General features: G+C 36.4%; 1 pseudogene; it reads right to left on the reverse strand.

Moving 5' to 3' along the window:
- LOC100346108 (mitotic spindle assembly checkpoint protein MAD2A pseudogene) overlaps nucleotides 1-16,789 on the reverse strand; it is a 39,192-nt pseudogene extending 22,403 nt beyond the window's left edge.
- Nucleotides 16,790-20,370: the final 3,581 nt, after the last annotated feature.

Raw genomic sequence — 20,370 nt, forward strand, 5'->3', positions numbered from 1 at the left:
GAATTCATAATGTGACAATAAATCTAATTATATGACAAATGTATGGTACAAATTCACCCAAAGAGATGGTAAGAAAAGCTGCTGACAATGCATATGAATAGAAATGTACTGTGCCAGATTCCACAAGTTCAGAAACCACTCTGAATTTTATTGGAAATTTTAAAATGTAATGGAAAGTAGATATCTGATGGTGCAATCAATGATTATCAGTTTTGAAGTGAGAGATTATAAATAAGCAAAGGGGAAAGACATAGTTTATCTAAGGGGTTACAAGTTTGTGTTGGAGACATCAGAATGCCCTCAAGTGACTTTATTGCACATATAAATACTTGTATCTGCAAATAGTTGCAAATACACTCATGTATCACAAATGGTATACACTATATTTTCTAGCTCTGTGCACTGAGAGGGTATAGAAGCAAAGACACTCTAATATCAATTGCACGCACAGCATACAGATCGTGAATTTCCCAGCATCATTTGATACAAGACATTGGAGACGTTTGGAAAAAATCACTGATCCTAAGCCTCGAAGAGGAAATCTAGATGAACCTGGAAAATCTTGTACTGACATAAGGTGAAAATAAGCTCAATAAAAAAAAAGCAAACAGAAAATGAAGATGGTGATATGTTAAGCAAAAGCAATCATTAACAGAAACACTTGTGAACAAACTAGAAACAATGTAAGCCGCCAAATAAACCTCATTGAATTTAACCACTAGTATGATCTGTATCCAGGACTGCATACTGATACAAAAAAACAAACAAACAAACAAACATTATGTTCATAAGTAAAACAGAATAGAAATATTTCCTGTGCTAAGGATTTCTACATTATTTATTTTTTTTAACTTTTATTTAATGAATATAAATTTCCAAAGTACGACTTATGGATTACAATGGCTTCCCCCACATACCGTCCCTCCCACCCACTACCCTCCCCTTTCCCACTCTCTCTCCCCTTCCATTCACATCAAGATTCATTTTCGATTATCTTAATATACAGAAGATCAGCTTAGTATACATTAAGTAAGGATTTCAACAGTTTGCTCTCACACAGAAACATAAAGTGAAAAATAATAGATGATTTTTTTAAATGATGATGAAATCAGATCAGACCTATTGTCATGATTAATCCCAGTGAGAGTCAAGTTGGGAGTTGAGAATTTCTTTTTTTTTTTTTCTTTTTTTTTTTTTTTTTACAGAGGATCAGTTTAGTATACATTAAGTAAAGATTTCAACAGTTTGCACCCCCATAAAAACACAAAGTGAAATATATTGTTTGAGTACTCGTTATAGCATTAAATCTCAATACACAGCACATTAAGGACAGAGATCCTACATGAGGAGTAAGTGCACAGTGACTCCTGTTGTTGACTTTACCAATTGACACTCCTGTCTATGGCATCAGTAGTCTCCCTATGCTCCAGTCATGAGTTTCCAAGGCTATGGAAGCCCTCTGAGTTCTCCGATTCTTATCTTGTTTAGACAAGGTCATAGTCAAAGTGGAGGTTCTCTCGTCCCTTCAGAGAAAGGTACCTCCTTCTTTGAAGACCTGTTCTTTCCACTGGGATCTCACTCACAGAGATCTTTTGCCAGAGTGTCTTGGCTTTCCATGCCTGAAATACTCTCATGGGCTTTTCAGCCAGATCCGAATGCCTTTAGGACTGATTCTGAGGCCAGAGTGCTATTTAGGACATCTGCCATTCTATGAGTCTACTGAGTATCTCACTTCCCATGTTGGATCACTCTCCCCTTTATTCCATCGGTTAGTGTTAGCAGGCACTAGACTTGTTTATGTGCTCCCTTTGACTCTTAGTCCTTTCATTATGATCAATTGTGAACTGAAATTGATCACTTGGAATAGTGAGATGGCATTGGTACATGCCACCTTGATGGGATTAAATTGGAATCCCCTGGTATGTTTTTAACTCTACCATTTGGGGCAAGTCAGCTTGAGCATGTCCCAAATTATACATCTCTTCCCTCTCTTATTCCCACTCTTATGTTTAACAGGGATCACATTTCAGTTAATTTTCAACACTTAAGAATAACTGTGTATTAATTACAGAATTAAACCAGTCATATCAAGTAGAACAGACAAAAAAACTACTAAGAGGGATAATGTATTAAGTTGTTCATTAACAGTCAGGGCTATGCTGATCAAGTCACCGTTTCCCATAGTGTCCGTTTCACTTCAGGAGGTTTCCTTTTTGGAGCTCAGTTAGTTGTCACCGATCAGGGAGAACATATGGTATTTTTCCCTTTGGGACTGGCTTATTTCACTCAGCATGATGTGTTCCAGATTCCTCCATTTTGTTGCAAATGACTGGATTTCGTTGTTTCTTACTGCGGTATAGTATTCTAAAGAGTACATATCCCATAATTTCTTTATCCAGTCTACCATTGATGGGCATTTAGGTCGGTTCCAGGTCTTAGCTATTGTGAATTGAGCTGCAATAAACATTAGGCTGCAGACCGCTTTTTTGTTTGCCAATTTAAATTCCTTTGGGTAAATTCCAAGGAGTGGGATGGCTGGGTCGAACGGTAGGGTTATCTTCAGGTTTCTGAGGGATCTCCAGACTGACTTCCATAGTGGCTTGACCAGTTTGCATTCCCACCAACAGTGGGTTAGTGTCCCTTTTTCCCCACATCCTCGCCAGCATCTGTTGTTGGTAGATTTCTGCATGTGAGCCATTCTAACCAGGGTGAGGTGAAACCTCATTGTGGTTTTGATTTGCATTTCTCTGATTACTAATGACCTTGAACATTTTTTCATGTGCCTGTTGGCCATTTGGATTTCCTCTTTTGAAAAATGTCTATTGAGGTCCTTGGCCCATCTCTTAATTGGGTTGTTGGTTTTGATGTTGTGGAGTTTCTTGATCTCTTTATAGATTCTGGTTATTAACCCTTTATCTGTTGAATAGTTTGCAAATATTTTTTCTCATTCTGTCGGTTGTCTCTTCACTCTCCTGACTGTTTCTTTTGCAGTACAGAAACTTCTCAATTTGATGCAATCCCAATAGTTAATTTTGGCTTTGACTGCCTGTGCCTCCCGGGTCTTTTCCAGAAACACTTTATTTATTATTTTTTAAGATTTATTTTATTTATCTGAAAGGTGTAATTATACAGAGAGTGTGGGAGAGAGTGAGAGAAATCTTCCATCTGCTGATTCACTCCCCAGATGGGCCAAGACTGGGCAAGGGACAAAGCTTGGAGCCAGGAGATTCTTCCAGGTCTACAATGTGGGTGCAGGAGCCCAAGCACGTGGGCCATCTTCCATTGTTTTCCCAGGCCATTAGCAGGAAGCTGGATTGAGTGCAGGCAGTGGCTTAACCTGCTAAGCCACAGTGCTGCCCAAGAATTCTGAATTATTTAATATTCCTTCCATAACGAGGTGGCACATAACTCCTTATTTCTCTCAAGTTTGGGCCAATGATACCGACTTTCTCCAAAGAGTGTACAACATGAAGAAATAAAAAACAGAATAATCAAATTGTAGAAATACTTAAAAAGTTTGTCACTAGGAATAGAAGATTGGAATAGAGGTTAAGATATCACTGGGGTTCCTGAATCCAATATTGGAATCCCAACTTCCATCCTGATCCAACCTGCTACTACTGTACACTAGCAGTTAGCAAGAGCTGGGTGGAGCAGTTGATTCCTTGCTACTCATATTGGAGACCTACACCGAGTTCCCAGATTCTGGCTTTGAATTGGACCTACTTTGGCAGTTGTAGTCATTTGAAGAATGAAGCAGTGTGTGAGAGTTCTCTCTATCTTCCTCCCTCTCTCTCTCTCTTTCTCCCCCTCTTCCTCTCCTTCTCTCCCCCCCTCTCTTTCCCTGTTTTCCTCTCTCCCTTTCAAGTAATAAATAAATAAATATTTCAATCAGGTTTATAATTAGCCTTCATATCATTTTATATTTTAAATTTTACTAGCACGAATAATTACTATAGAGAAGAAAAACAGAGGTCAAATATGTGTTTGAATGATATGCATAGAAGAGGGAGTGTGGGGAAACTTTGTGGCATAGCAGGTAAATCTACTACCTGCAACATTAACATCTTATATAGGCTCCAGTTCCTGTCGCAGCTGCTGGACATCAGATCCAGCTCTCTGCTATGGCCTGGGTCCTCTGCCATGCACATGAGAGACCTAGAAAAAGCTCCTGGCTCCTGGCTTCAGCTTGATTAAGCTCTGGCTATTGAGATCATATGAGGAGTGATCTAGCAAATGGGGGATATCACCTGGTAGACCTGGCGTTCATATAAATAAATACATCTTTACAAAAGAGGGAAGAGGGGGGAGGGTGGAAGTCTGGTTACAACTCTAGTCCAAATGTAAATATAAACTCATCAAATAAAGAAGCAACTGATAGATGGGAGAAAATATTTGCAAACTACACACACACGCACACAACACACACAAACACACACACACATATATGAAAAAAAAAAAAACTAAAGTCCAGGATATATAAAGAATTCATGAAACTCAACAACAAAACAAGCAATCCAGTTAAAAATGGGCCATGGAAAAGAACAAGCATTATTCAAAGGATGAAATACAAATGGTCAACAGACACATGAACAAATAAATGCTCAGAAAAAATAGTCATCAGTAAAACAGAAATAAAAATCACAGTGAAGTGTTTACCTCATTGTATTTAAAATGGCCACCATCCAAAAACAGAAAAATAATGAATACTAACAAGCATGTAAGGAAAAAGGTATCAGATTTCACTACTGGTAGGAATGTAAATTAGAACAACTATTATGGATTACAGTGTGGAGATTCCTCAGAAAAATGAAAACAGATCTACAATATAACCCAGTTCTTCATATCTGGAGAATATATCCAAAGGAAATAAAATCGGCATATTAAAGAGTTATCTGTATCATCATGTTGATAGCAGCTCAACTCACAATAGCTAAGGTATGAAATCAACCCAGATGCCCATCAACATAGGCCTGGATTAATAAATTATTATGGTACACTCTATAGAATACTACTCAGAAGTTAAAAAAAAAAACATGGTTCTTTCCCTTTTTCATTCTATCAGTTAGTATTTGCAATCACTAGTCTTGTCTATGTGATCCCTTTGGCTCTTAGTCCTATCATTATGATCAAGTGTGAACAGAAATTGATCACTGGGACTAGTGAGATGGCATTGGTACATGCCACCTTGATGGGATTGAATTGGAATCCCCTGGTATGTTTCTAACTCTACCGTTTAGGGCAATTCAGCTTGAGCATGTCCCAAATTGCACATCTCTTCCCTCTCTTATTCCCACTCTTATATTTAACAGCAATCACTTTTCATTTAAGTTTCAACATTTAAGAATAACTGTGTATTGATTACAGTATTCAACCAAAAGTATTAAGTAGAACAAACAAAAAAAAAATACTAAGAGGGATAACATATCAAGTTGCTCATCAACAGTCAGGGTGAGAGCTGATCAAGTCACTGTTTCTCATAGAGTTCATTTCACTTTAACAGGTTTCCTTTTTGGTGCTCAGTTAGTTGTCACCTATCAGGGAGAACAAGTGGTATTTGTCCCTTTGAGATTGGCTTATTTCACTCAGCATAATGTTTTCCAAATTCCTAACAGGGATCACTTTTCAGTTAAAATTTAAACACCTAAGAATAATTGTGTGTTAATTACAGAGAGAACAATCCAACATGGGAAGCAAAATACACAGCAGGCTCAAGAATGGCAGATGTCCTAAACAGCACTCTGGCCTCAGAATCAACCCTTAAGGCATGTGGATCCGGCTGAAAAGCCATGAGAGTATTTCAGGCATGGAAAGCCAAGACACTCGGGGGAAAAAAAAAGAAAATGACCTAAATGAAAGATCTCCATGAGTGAGATCCCAGTGGAAAGAACAGGTCATCAAAAAAGGAGGTACCTTTCTCTGAAGGGAGGAGAGAACTTCCACTCTGACTACCACCTTGTCTAAATATCATCAGAGTCTGTCAACTCAAAAGGCTTCCATGGCCTTGGCAGCTCATAACAAGAGCCTTGCATGATTACTGATGCCATAAACAAGAGTGTCAATTTCTTAAGTCAACAACAGGAGTCACTGTGCACTTACTCCTCATGTAGGATCTCTGTCTTTAATGTGCTGTACATTGTGATTTAATGCTATAACTAGTACTCAAACAGTATTGTTCACTTTGTGTTTCTGTTTGGGTGCAAACTGTTGAAATCTTTACTTCATGTATGCTAAACTGATCTTCTGTATATAAAGAGAATTGAAAATGTATCTTGATGCGAATGGAAGGGGAGAGGGAGCGGGAAAGGGGAGGGTTGCGGGTGGGAGGGACGTTATGGGGGGGAAGCCATTGTAATCCATAAGCTGTACTTTGGAAATTTATATTCATTAAATAAAAGTTAAAAAAATAAAAAAAAAACAGGATGGAATCCAGTCTTTCACACAAAATGGATGCAACTGGAGACTGTTGTGCTTAGTGAAGTAAGACAGTCTTCAAAGGGCACATATCATATGCTTTCCCTTATCTGTGGTAACTAATAAACAGTGCAAAAAGATATAATGTATATGAACAAAACTGACATTTTGAGATTTGATTATTATTTATAGCCTTTATCTGTACTCTTGAGGAACACTGGTTTTTCTATTTACTACTTGTTAATCTTTTATTTAGTGCAGGGTTAAATGTGTGACTATAAAGTAAATTGAAAATATGTTACTGTAAAAAATGAAAAGAAAAGAGGGAGAAAGGAGGGTGAAATGAGGAAGGAGGGAGGGCAAGATGGGAAGTATGATTATGCTCTCAAAACTGTATCTACGAATACATCCAATTTGTTCCCTTTATATAAATAAAAAATTAAAGAAATATTATTTGTTCTTAAATAATATTTCTCTTTCTGTCATTTTATTACATTTTCAATCTTAATTTTGGAAATGCAAAACTGCTAAATAAAGTAAGTTTTCCATTTTCTGATTGATGAATTGTAATAGCTTTAGAGAATTAGTCTATTGTAACTAAAAGGAATACAACTATCAGTCCTTCTTTTTTTTTTTTTTTTTTTTTTTGACAGGCAGAATTAGAGAGAGAGAGAGACAGAGAAAGGTCTTCCTTTCCATTGGTTCACCTCCCAAATGGCCGCCACGGCCGCCCAGCTACAGCCGGCGCACTGCGCTGATCTGAAGCCAGGAGACAGGTGCTTCTCCTCGTCTCCCATGGGGTGCAGGGCCCAAGCACTTCGGTCATCCTCCACTGCCTTCCCGGGCCACAGCAGAGAGCTGGACTGGAAGAGGAGCAACCGGGACAGAATCCGGCGCCCCGACCGGGACTAGAACCCTGGGTGCTGGCGCCGCAGGTGAATTAGCCAAGTGAGCTGCGGCACCAGCCTATCAGTCCTTCTTTGACAAGCAAAAAGTGCACATACACTCATATACAGTCTCTGAATTTGAGCAATATTAGATATGATAATGGCAATCCCATTTACTTTGGCTGTTTTGTTCATTAATAACAAACTATTGAACAACTATTAAAAATAAAATACTTCCTTTAAATCTTGTACTTCCTTCATAATTGTTGTGTAAGGCTATTATCATGTAAATTTCATAACATATCAAGTAAACTAATACATAAGGACACATCAGATAGTGCTTATTTTTATTGTACTGGCATGCACCTGAATATAAGGAAACTGGATTACATCTTGACTGAACATATTTTTGCAATAGCCCATTAGAAAGTTTGAAATATCAGCTAATTTGTGGCTTTACTCTTGATTATTTCTTTTTTTAAAATATTTATTTATTTATTTATTTGAAAGTCAGAGTCACACATAGGACTTATCCCTTCTATAGCTGATGTTACAGAATGGGAACTCGACAAAGTAAAGAAAAACAACCAAACAAATTCAAATATGAGGATATTCTACAAGAACATCATCAATGTCACATAAGAGCAAAAGAAGTATGATTTGCAATTGACAGTTGCAGATTAAAAATTAAGGGAAGAATATGGCTCACATCAACACTATAGTTGGACTCTCAAGAGAATTCAAGCAAGGTACAAGACTGATGTGTTTTGAAATTTCTGACCAACAAAATTCAAAAATCCAAGAAAATCAGATGTTCAATACTTTAAGCCAATGAGTTTAGAAGTAAATGGATATAGGAAGACAGGTCACTAAAACAGTTTCAACAGAAATGAAACCAAATGTAGAATGTTTTGAGGATTAAAACACTTCTCACTGTGTTCCATCTACCAACTTCCATAACAAAGGAATATAAACTAGTGTATCCAATTGAAACTTTATTTCATCTCATTTCATTTTTTGAAAGAGAGGTACAGAAAGATGAAAATCTTCTGTCTGCTTTTTCACTTCTCAAATACACTCAACAGCCAGACATGGTCCAGTCTGAAGCTAACAGGAACTCAGTCTGGCTGGGACTCCCACATTTAGGTGTCAATATCCCAACTAATTAAGCCATCATCATTCTTCCAGGGTGAGCACTAACAAGAAGCTGGAATTGGGATCAGAGCCAGTACATGAAACCAGGCATTCACAAATAGGACTGGGCATCATTATTGACATCTTATTCCCTCTAGCAAATGCCTACCCCTTGAAACATTTCTAAGGGATACCATTTGACTACCTCATATTCACTAAACATCTTGGTGTATGATGATATCTCAAATTAAGACAATGATATATTTACAAGAAATATCTTATAGAGTTTACTTCAGTTTCTTGCTTGTTTTATTATTATTTTTGACATGTACAAGTTAATGTTTCAAAATATGTATATATTTTGTGGTGATTAAATAAGAGCAATAAGTATATCAAATAATTTAAGCATTTAGCATTTTTGAGGGATAAGAACATTCAAGGGGCCAGCATTGTGGCATAACAAGTAAAACCTACCTCCTGAAATGGTGGAATCCCATATGCTTGTCTGTTCCTGTCCAAGCTGATCCACTTCTGATCCAGCTCCCTCTCAACATAAAGTTGTTTAAATCTTCTTTTAGATGCTGACATTTATTGCTGTAACGACCCTCTTATAACTGTTTTAGCTGCATCCCAAAAGTTTCAAGTTCTCTTGTTTCTTTTTTTATTCAACTCATAGAATTTTTAATGTACCATTTAATTATTTCATTGTCCATTTTTATTAATTACATAATTCAACCAATAGTATTAAGTAGAACAACCAAAAAAATACTAAAAGGGATAAAGTATTAAGTTGTTCATCAACAGTCAGAGCAAGGACTGATCAAGTCACCATTTCCCATAGTGTCCATTCATTTTAACAGGTTTCCTTTTTGGTGCTCGGTTAGTTGTCACTGATCAGGTAGAACATATGATATTTGTCCCTTTGGGACTGGCTTATTTCACTCAGCATGATGTGTTCCAGATTCCTCCATTTTGTTGCAAATGACCGGATTTCATTTTTTTTACTGCTGTATAGTATTCTATAGAATACATATCCCATAATTTCTTTATCCAGTCTATTGTTGATGGGCATTTAGGTTGGTTCCAGGTCTTAGCTATTGTGAATTGAGCTGCAATAAACATTAGGGTGCAGACCTCTTTTTTGTTTGCCAATTTAAATTCCTTTGAGTAAATTCCAAGGAGTGGGATGGCTGGGTTGTATGGTAGGGTTATACTTAGGTTTCTGAGGAATCTCCAGACTGACTTCCATAGTGGCTTAACCAGTTTGCATTCCCACCAACAGTGAGTTAGTGTCCCTTTTTCCCCACATCCTTACCAGCATCTGTTGTTGGTAGATTTCTGAATGTGAGCCATTCTACCTGGGGTGAGGTGAAACCTCATTGTGGTTTTGACTTGAATTTCTCTGATTACTAATGACCTTGAACATTTTTTCATGTGTCTGTTGGCCATTTGGATTTCCTCTTTTGAAAAATATCTGTTGAGATCCTTGGCCCATCTCTTAAGTGGGTTGTTTGTTTTGATGTTGTGGAGTTTCTTGATTTCTTTGTAGATTCTGATTATCAACCCTTTATCAGTTGCATAGTTTGCAAATATTTTTTCTCATTCTTTCAGTTGCCTCTTCACTTTCCTGACTGTTTCTTTTGCAGTACAGAAACTTCTCAATTTGATGCAATCCCAATAGTTAATTTTGGCTTTGACTGCCTGGGCCTCCAGGGTCTTTTCCTAGAAGTCTTTGCCAGTGACAATATCTTGCAGGGTTTCTCCAATGTTCTCTAATAATTTGATGGTGTCAGGTCATAGATTTAGGTCTTGAATCCATGTTGAGTGGATTTTTGTGTAAGGTGAAAGGTAGGGGTCTTGCTTCATGATTCTGCACGTGGAAATCCAGTTTTCCCAGCACCTTTTACTGAATAGACTGTCCTTGCTGCAGGAATTGGTTTTAGATCCTTGATCAAATATAAGTTGGCTCTAGATGTTTGGATTGATGTCAGGTGTTTCAATTCTGTTCCATTGGTCTATCCATCTGTTTATGTACCAGTACCATGCTGTTTTGATGGCAACTTCCCTGTAGTATGTCCTGAAATCTGATATTGTGAAGCCTCCAGCTTTGTTTTTGTTGTACAAGATTGCTTTAGCTATTTGAGGTCTCCTGTGTCACCATATGAATTTCAGCCTCATTTTTTCTAGATCTGAGAAGAATATCTTTGGTATCTTGATTGGTATCGCATTGAATCTACAAATTGCTTTTGGGAGAATGGACATTTTGATGATGTTGATTCTTCCAATCCATGAACATTAAGGATTTTTTTCAATAGATGTAGCAGTATATGTATTTGCACAGGTTAATTAGGAGAAAATTTCCCCGTATTTGAAATGAAGTTAAATTATGGCAATTCGCATTAGTTTAGTCATATGAAAAATATATATACTATATTAGTGTTTCCTATTTTTTCTATTTGGTAAAATATATCCAAGTTGAAGAGAATATTAACTGATAGGCATTTGTTTATTTTTGCAATATTTATAGAACATTGACAACACAAATAGTGGACAACAAAAATGCTGACCTATATTCTAAGTGTTGATCAAAACACTTCATCATACAATAATATTATGTAGCATGGTGATTAAAAGCACTGAATCTTGATATACATGTCCTAGACAGAAGTCTTAGTTTGTCATTATCTTATTTTTGACTAGTAACAGGCCACTTAATAGGTATGGCCTTCAAATCTATAATTTAGAAAATAAATTGCGATAATATTATTCCTATTTCACAAATAGCTATGCTGTGTGTTTTAAGACTTAATCAATATGAAACCTAAACAATACTGTTCTTGCAAATTATGAAAACCGAGAAGAATTTAATTTAATGATTACAAAAATAAGCAGACTATAAATTGATACACACTATTTAATTTAATTGTGTTCATGTCATTCCTATTATCCATATAAATAAGCATAATATCTTGCACATAATAAGCAGCTGATTATATTTCAAGTGTGTAAATAAATGTGTTATATTAGTCAACTTGTAACTGATTTATTTTCACTAAAGAACTGTTCCTCAGAGTATGTTGATTACTTAACTTTTTGAATAGTCTAACTATATCTTTGTCTTTTGTTAATGATTTTAAAATGCAAAATTTTGGTCTCATTTTTTTCTCTTTCTTTTTCCTATTCTGTACTGTTATGATTTTATTATATCTTCTTAAGGTTTTCTTGGGATTAGTGTGTTCTTTTTATTAGCATTTTGGTAATTAACATAAATGTTTCTATACTAATATATCTATTAATACATATGTAGTTTTATTTTTTATTCCCTGTTTCACTTGAATCCCATATATACGACTGAGTTCAATTATTTTTATTTCCCTTGTCATTACTTTTTTGAATCGTGGTTTATTTATACAGTTTTAAGAACATGATGATACTTCCCACACTTCCTTCCTCCTTTCTTTCTTATTTTTCTTTAGATATTTGTGAAGACATAATTTCAGTTTACATTATACTCATAATCTTTAACCTCCAGTGGACAAAGAATTCAACAAGTAGTAAGTAGAAATACCACTATTCCTCAGGAATATAGGCAGAAGCTATGAGCAATAATCAAATCTCATGATGTCATATACATTGTGTATTTGTGCTCTATATATTGGTTACCACAAATCAAAGAAAGCTTCTACTTACATTTTTGATACTGGCTTATTTTTCTATGCAACATGGTCTTCAATTGCATCCATTTTGTTGTGAAAGACAAGATTTCATTATTTTTTATAGATTAGTAGTGTTTCATCATGCATATATGCCACATTTTTACCCATTTATCTTTCTTTTATTTTAAAGTCAGAATTACACACAAAGAGAGGATAGGCAGAGAGTTCTTCCATCCCATGATTCACTCCCCAGTTTGTCACAACTGCCAGAGCTGCACTGATCCGAAGCCAGGAGCCAGGAATTTCCTCTGGGACTCCCATGTGGGTGCAGGGGCCTAAGGATTTGGGCCATCTTTTTCTGCTATCCCATAGCAGAGAGCTGGATGAGAAGAGGAGCATCCAGGAATAGAACTGATGCCCATATGGGATGCCAGCACTTCAGGCCACAGCGTTAACCTGCTGTGCCACAATGCCTTCCCCTACCCATTTATCCATTGATTGACATTTCCATTGATTCAATAGCTTAGCTATTGTGAATTGAGCAGCAACAAACATGAGAATATAGAAAACTCCTTCATATTCTGATTGCATTATCTTTGCAAATGCCCAGGAGTGGGATGACTGAGTCATATATTAGATCTATTTTCGCATCCATAATTATCATACTAGTTTACATTCCCACCAAAAGTGTATTGGGGTACCTTTTTCTCTACTTCCTCACTAGCATTTGTTATATTTTGATTTTTGGATGACAAATATTTTAACTGAGGCGAGGTGAAACTTCCTTATGTTTTTGCTTTTTCCATTTCCCTGATGGCTTGTGATCATGAGCATTTTTTTTTCATGTGTCAACCATTTGTATTTCATTCTTTGAAAAGCCTATGTTCGTTGTCTTAGCCTATTTCTTCACTGGATTATTTGTTTTATTTTTCCTGAGTTTCTTAAGTTCCTTATGTGTTCTAGAATTTTATCACTTATTAGATTAATAGTTTGCAAATATTTTCATCTATTTTTTTGGTTACCTGTGTACACTGTTGAGTGTTCCCTTTGCTGTGCAGAAGCTTCTTAGCTTGATTTAAAACATTGTCTTTTTTGCTTTTATTAAGTATGCTTCTGTGGTCTTTCCTAAGAAGGTTTTGCCATTGTTAATGTTTTGCACTGTTTCCCCTGTGTTTCTTCTACTAGTTTAATGGTTTCAGTTCTTAGATTTAGATCTTTGATCTATTTTGATTTGGCTTATGTACAGCGTGTGAGACTGTGATGCCTCTAGCTGTTTTATTGTTTAACATTTCTATAGCTATTGAACACCTCTTGTGTTTCCACATGAATTCTAAGGTCATTTTTGTAGACCTGAGAATTTCCATGGCATTTTTAATCAAATCACATTGAATCTGTAAATTGTTTCAGGGTATATGGGCATTTTGAAGATATTAATTATTTAAATTCATGAATATGGAATATTTTCCATTTTTTGTCTTTTATTTCTTTCCTTAATGCTTGCTAATTCTCACTGTGGAAATCTTTTACATCCTCAGTTAAATTTATTCCAAGGTATTTATATTTTTGGTAGGTATTGTGAATGTGACTCATCTTAAATGTTATTTCTCAACCATGGCGTTGTTTATACAAGTGCTATTTATTTTTTGTGTGTTGATTTTGTAGTCACTTGGCCAACTCTCTTATGAGTTCCATCAATCTCTTAGTGGAGTCTTTTTGTTCCCCTCTGTAAAAGATTAAATCATTGGCAAACAGGGTAATTTGACTTCCTCCTTTCCCATTGGCATACCATTGATTCCAATTTGCAGTATTGTTCATTCTGTTCTCCCAGGATTTTCTCTCATTTATTAAAAAGAAATACATTGGAGGATATTGATGGGATGGGGAGCTGTAAATGAGGTTAATTCACTATTTGGGAGGCCCACATCCCATACTTAAGAGCCTAGAACTGAATATTAACTCTGCTTTTGATCCAGCTCCCTGCTAATGTGTCTGGGAAGGCATCAAATGATGACTCAAGTACTTGGCTCCTTGCCATCCAGGTTGGAGACCCAGTTGGGTTTTGGGCTCCTGGGTTTTGTTGGCCAAGTCCCAGCTGTGATGGGAGTTTGAGAAGTGGACTAGTAGATGAAATATTTCTCCATTTGGTATTCAGTCATTCAAATAAATAAACATTAAATAAAGTAAATGCAATGAAAAAGCCAACTAATATTGTCTATAACCATTTTCAGTGCTTTTAAGTTTTGCTTTGTTTACTTTGAGGACTGTTTATGAGTACATAAACATTTATGAATGTTTAGATTTATTGAGCCTTTTTGTCATCATTAAAATTAATTTCTCCTTTCAATATATTCTGTCTGATATCATTTTTATGTATCAATAGTCTCTGATAGATACTAATTTGCCTACTTTTATTTTTTATCTATTTTTATTTTGATGTGAAGTAAGCCTTTTATATGCAATCTTTGTTAAATAGTTACAATTCCTTTTTTTCTTTTTTAACTAATTTAGGTGTTCCATTCTCATGCACTAGGTTTGCCTCTCATTCCATATCCAAAAAAAATCTCAAAATTTCATTCTAGTATACATAATAGCACTACTTTTTACTAAACCATCCATAGTTACACCCATATCACTCTAATGGAAAGGTCAGATATAAACTGGACATCACTTTGAGGTTAAAACATAAACATTTTAAGGTTTAATTGTCAATTCCTTGAGCCTCCTTTAGGCCAAACTGTCATCCAGAGGGTACCCTAAGTGTGCTGGAGTGAGGTTCCTGTCAAGATATAAAAATATGTATCAGCTACGCAGATTCTCATTTATGTTGGAACTTCATGATTTCTGTTGAAATTATCATTATTATTTTCTGTGTTTATTGTATATATTTTGTTTATATTTTACAATTGTTCTTTTTTTTGACTTTTATTTAATGAATATAAATTTCCAAAGTACAGCTTATGGATTACAATGCCCCCCCCCATAACGTCCCTCCCACCCGCAACCCTCCCCTTTCCCTCTCCCTCCCCCCTTCCATTCACATCAAGATTCATTTTCAGTTCTCTTTATATAGAGAAAATCAGTTTAGCATATATTAAGTAAAGATTTCAACAGTTTGCACACACATAGAAACACAAAGTGAAAAATACTGTTTGAATACTAGTTATAGCATTAAATCACAATGTACAGCACACTAAGGACAGAGATCCTACATGAGGAGTAAGTGCACAGTGACTCCTGTTGTTGACTTAACAAATTGACACTCTTGTTTATGGCATCTTTAAAATCAATTGAATAACCTAAACAGTGATCTATTCCATTTGTTTCATCAGAGCATAAATCACACTCAAATATTGGATGACTCACCATTGTATGCTTATTTCTAATGGGACTTGAAAACTCATTCTTAAAAAAATGAAAATTTTCCTTTTGGAGATTATTAACACGTTTGTCAACCTGACACTAATGGACACTTTGCTCTTTAAGCATGACTATTTTTCATTTATCCACATGACTACATTTTTCTACACAAATTTTAAAAATGCAAAATAGTGATTGTTAAATGCAAATTTCAGAGAAGAAACTATTGTAACTTTCTGATAAATAGCAGTATTAATAGATACCAGTGTAAAAGTATTCTATCATATAACTAGTGTGATAAAACTTTGAAATATTTTTGCAAATACATTTACAGCAATATATTTAAAATACATGTTACATGTATGGTTCTAGATTTAATTTTTCTATATATGTTCTACCTACCATTTACTTTAAATTTATTTGTATCATTTCCACAATAAAACGTATTTCATATATTACCTACTTTTTATTGGATCTTTTTGCATATTATTCATAACTATTTTAAATTCTTTATGGGATAATGGCAATGGCAATGAAATTTGCTAATGTGTTTATTGTCTCTTCAGGCTGCAGCTTTTTCTGATTTTCTTATGACTTGTAATTACCTTTTTGGAAATCTAAATATGTTTTTGCTAATAGGAATTGTAATAAAGAGGCGTTGATATGACATTTTATTTAAGAAGCTGGACTGTGGTTAGTGTTAAGGAGTAAGTATCCCCTGTTTACTTGGAGCTTCCCTAATATCTCCTACATGAAACTTCAACATCTTGCAGAACTTTTAACTGTTGGCCAGTGTTATACCCAAGTATGGTTTTATCTTGCTCTAAGTGTTGGGGAAGAATTGCATTGTATTTTTAAATCTAATAATAAAATGCTATTGAATCTTTGCCCTTTTTTGGTCCCTGTTCCTTACCTTCTATGCCTTTTTTTTTTTTTACAAGTGTGCCTTATGCCTACCCTACTGCATGAGACAGGAGTGCTAGTAGGCCTTGAGTGACTGCCTTTGTCTTAGGTGGACTTTATTTTTGGAGAAGTCTTCAACCCTGAAGAGAATCTATTTGTTAGAGTGTTCAGGTTTTATTATATGTTGATAGTCATTCTCCTCTCTCAGACAGAATCACAGGGGATCTTTGTCAGCTCTTCATTCTTAGAATCTGACAGAGCACCTAAAGGTAAAACCATAAAAGTGTGTGTCCCTGCCAAGACTGTGATTTTCAGAAGATTGTCACCAACATAGGAATCCACAGGCAACCTCCAGCGTTTTTCAATTTTGTTGCTTGTTTTCATTGCACTTTCTTCCTCTAATAGCTTTGCTGTAAGTAAGCAGATTTCGACTGTCATTCTCAATTACCCTGTTTCTCTGGATTTGAGGAGAGCATTTTTCCATGAAATGTCAGTTTTCTGATGCACTAAAAAAAGTCACTGCTTTTCCATTCAGCTATTTTTGCTGTAAGAATGAAAGTGATGATTTCCATCATTCTTTGTTTTGGATTTGAGATCAGAAATCCAAGTTACATATTTAAATGGATTTATTGAGGGATAACACACATCTAGTAGCAAATTACGTTCTAAGAGGTTTGAGAAATGTGTATAGTCATGTATCTATGTAACCCCCATCACTGTTGCAATGAATAATAATTAGGTCTTCTCTCTTTTAAAGATTCATTTATTACTTTGCAGGTCTGTTCTAGGAAAGAGAGGGAGACAGCGGGGTGGGGGGAGAAAGAGAGAACCTTCAATCTGCTTCAATCTCTGCAAATGGGCACAAATTTCAGGGCTGAGACAAGCAACATCATGAGCCAAGACTTTCATCTCGGTCTCCCAGATAGATGACAGGGGCCAATGTCCTTGGATTATATTCCACTAGTTTTCCCAGGTCATTAGCAGGGTTTTGGGTCAGAAGTGGAGCAGCCAAGACACAAATTAAGCCCATATGGGATGCTAATTTCTCAGGCAGTGTTTTTGGCCACTGCACTACAAGGGGACGCCATAATTATGTCTTCTCATGTTGCCATGTATCCTTAAAGTTGTGAAATTTTCAGGAAATCATATAGCCTATACATATTTGTGTATATTTTCTTTTATAAAAAATTACTTTTGAGAGCCATCTATATTCTTGACATTAGAAAAGGTTCATTTTTTGATTAAGTAATGTTTCATCATGTAAATTGATCACAAGATACACATTCCCCAGATGGACTAATTCCAGTGGGGCAATTAATACTGGCATTAATGACCTCATTTTTAAATATTTCTTTTTCTATAATACCTTGAAACACAAATGCAAGGTCATATGTTAAATGTATATATTATTTTATTGGGAACTTTCTCTTTGAGTTCTTTTTACACCAAAATGTATGATAATTTCAGTAGATACCCAACGTTCCTGGTGGTATCCTTCATTTTCATCAGCTTAAAATATTTTTTTTTAATTTTCATTAATATGTTGCAAGCAAATTTCATTTAAGGCAAAGGTATAATTCTAAGAAGATAACCATATTTCTCCCTCTCCTTTTTTCCTTCTCTCAATCCCTCAATCTTTTTTTAAAGAAAAATAAATCTCTTTTCTTTAATTTTTGCAAAACTATAATTTTAATTCACCCTATAATCACATGGTTAATTTGCCACTAACCATCATATTCAACAAGTAAAATGGAGAAAGATCACAGTTCAATAGGAGTCCAAACTAGGCCTAAAAACAATCAAATCACAAAATGTCTTTTGCTTACATAATATTTTGTTGTATTTTGTTGTATTCCATAAAACAACCACATATCAGAGAAAATATATGATGATTCCCACAGGAACACGACACCACTTTTTCATTGGTTTTAATTTTAATAACTGATGTTGTTGATTGCAATTGTGTGGCTTCCTTATTGTATATTTATTCTTCAGTGAAGTATATGTTTAAGACTTTTGCCCACTTTTTTTGCTTATTTTTTGTTTATTTATATTATTAAATGGGGAGAATCCTTTACATATACTGCATACTAAGTGCTTCATCACAGATGCTGATTAGAATTTATTTATTTATTTGAAAGGTAGAGTTACAGGAAGAGAGAATGAAAAAACAGAAAGAGCTCTTCCATCCATTGGTTAAGTCCCCAAATGACCACAATGGTCAGGGCTGGACCAGGCCAGAGCCAGGAGCCAGGAGATTCTTCTGAGTCTCCCACCTAGGCTCAGGGACACAAATACTTAGGTCATCTTCTGCTGTTTTCCCAGGCACATTAGCAGGGTGCTGGATCAGAAGTGGAACAGTCTAGACTTGAACTGGTGCCTGTGCCATGGCACAGTAGGTTAATCCTCTGCCTGCAGCTCTGGCTTCCCATATGGGCACCGGTTCTAGTCCCAGCTGCTCCTCTTCCAATCTAGCTCTCTGCTCTGGCCTGAAAAAGCAGTAGAAGATGGCCCAATTGCTTGGGCCCCTGCACCTGTATGGGAGACCTGGAAGAAGCACCTGGCTCCCGGCTTCAGGTTGGTGCATCTCCGGTCATTTCGGACTTTTGAGGAGTGAGCCAATGGAAGGAAGACTTTTCTCTCTGTCTCTCCCTTTCACGGTCTATAACTCTACCTCTCAAATAAATAAATAAAAAAAGAAGTGGAAAAACCTGGACTTGAACTGGTGTCCATATGAGATGCCAACACTGACCTTCTACACCACAGTACAGGTCCCAATTGTTGATACATTTTGTGTTTGTTTGTAGCTTGTGTTTTCATTTTCTTTTTTTTTTTTATTTGACAGGTAGATATATAACAGTGAGATCGAGGACCGAGAAAAAGGTCTTCCTTCCATTGGATCACTCCCCCAAATGGCCGCCACAGCCAGCGCTGCTCCGATCTGAAGCCAGGAGCCAGGTGCTTCTTCCAGGTCTCCCAAGAGGGTGCAGGGGCCCAAGCACTTGGGCCATCCTTCACTGCCTCCCACCCCTGGCCACAGCAGAGAGCTGGACTGGAAGAGGCGAAACTGGGACTAGAACCCGGCGCCCCTATGGGATGCCGGCGATGCAGGCAGAGGATTAACCTAGAGAGCCATGGCGCCAGCCCTTGTGTTTTCATTTTCTTAGCATTACCATTAAAAGAGACTTTCGGGAAATTTTGCTGAAATGTAGCTTAGATATTTCCTGAATATTATGACTCATCTAAGACATTTTTGCTCACCCCATAGGAAAGTTTCTTTTTTCAGGGAAGTGTTATAATTTAAGGAATTCCATTTAGGTTTATTATCTAGCTCAAATTAATTTTTGTGAGTGCTGCAAGATATGCTTTAGAGGGAAGCTCTCACTTGTACGCACAATTCCTCTTGTGAACAAATAAATTTTTTCCAAACATTTTTAAAATGTTTACTTATTGATTTTCATCTATCTGAAAGGAAGAGAGAGAGAGAAGAAAGGAGAGGAGAGGAGAGGAGAGGAGAGGAGAGGAGAGGAGAGGAGAGGAGAGGAGAGGAGAGGAGAGGAGGAGAAGGAAGGGAAGGGAAGGGAAGGGAAGGGAAGGGAAGGGAAGGGAAGGGAAGGGGAGGGAAGGGAAGGAGTTTACTTCCATCCACTGGTTCACTCCCCATATATGCACAGCAACCAGAGCTGGGACAAGCTGAAACCAGGAGCCTGGAACTCTATCCAGATACCCCACATGGAATTCAAGGACCCAAGCACTTGAGCCATCATTGGCTGCCTTTCAGATTCCATTACTAGGAAACCAGGGTGGCCAAAGCCAGAAGCCAGGACTTCAATTTCATTTTCCAACAAGGATGGCGGGGATCCATCACTTGAATAGTCACCTGCTTCATTGTAAAGTGTACATTACAAGTAAGGTTGGCTCAAAAATGAGGCCAGGACTAAAAACTCCTAGGTACTCTGATACATATCTTAGCTGCTGCAACAAAACCCATCCCTCATGAAAAGAATTGTAAAATATTC

The sequence above is a fragment of the Oryctolagus cuniculus genome, chromosome 9 (genome assembly GCF_964237555.1).
Source record: "Oryctolagus cuniculus chromosome 9, mOryCun1.1, whole genome shotgun sequence".
Classification (NCBI taxonomy): Eukaryota; Metazoa; Chordata; class Mammalia; order Lagomorpha; family Leporidae; genus Oryctolagus; species Oryctolagus cuniculus.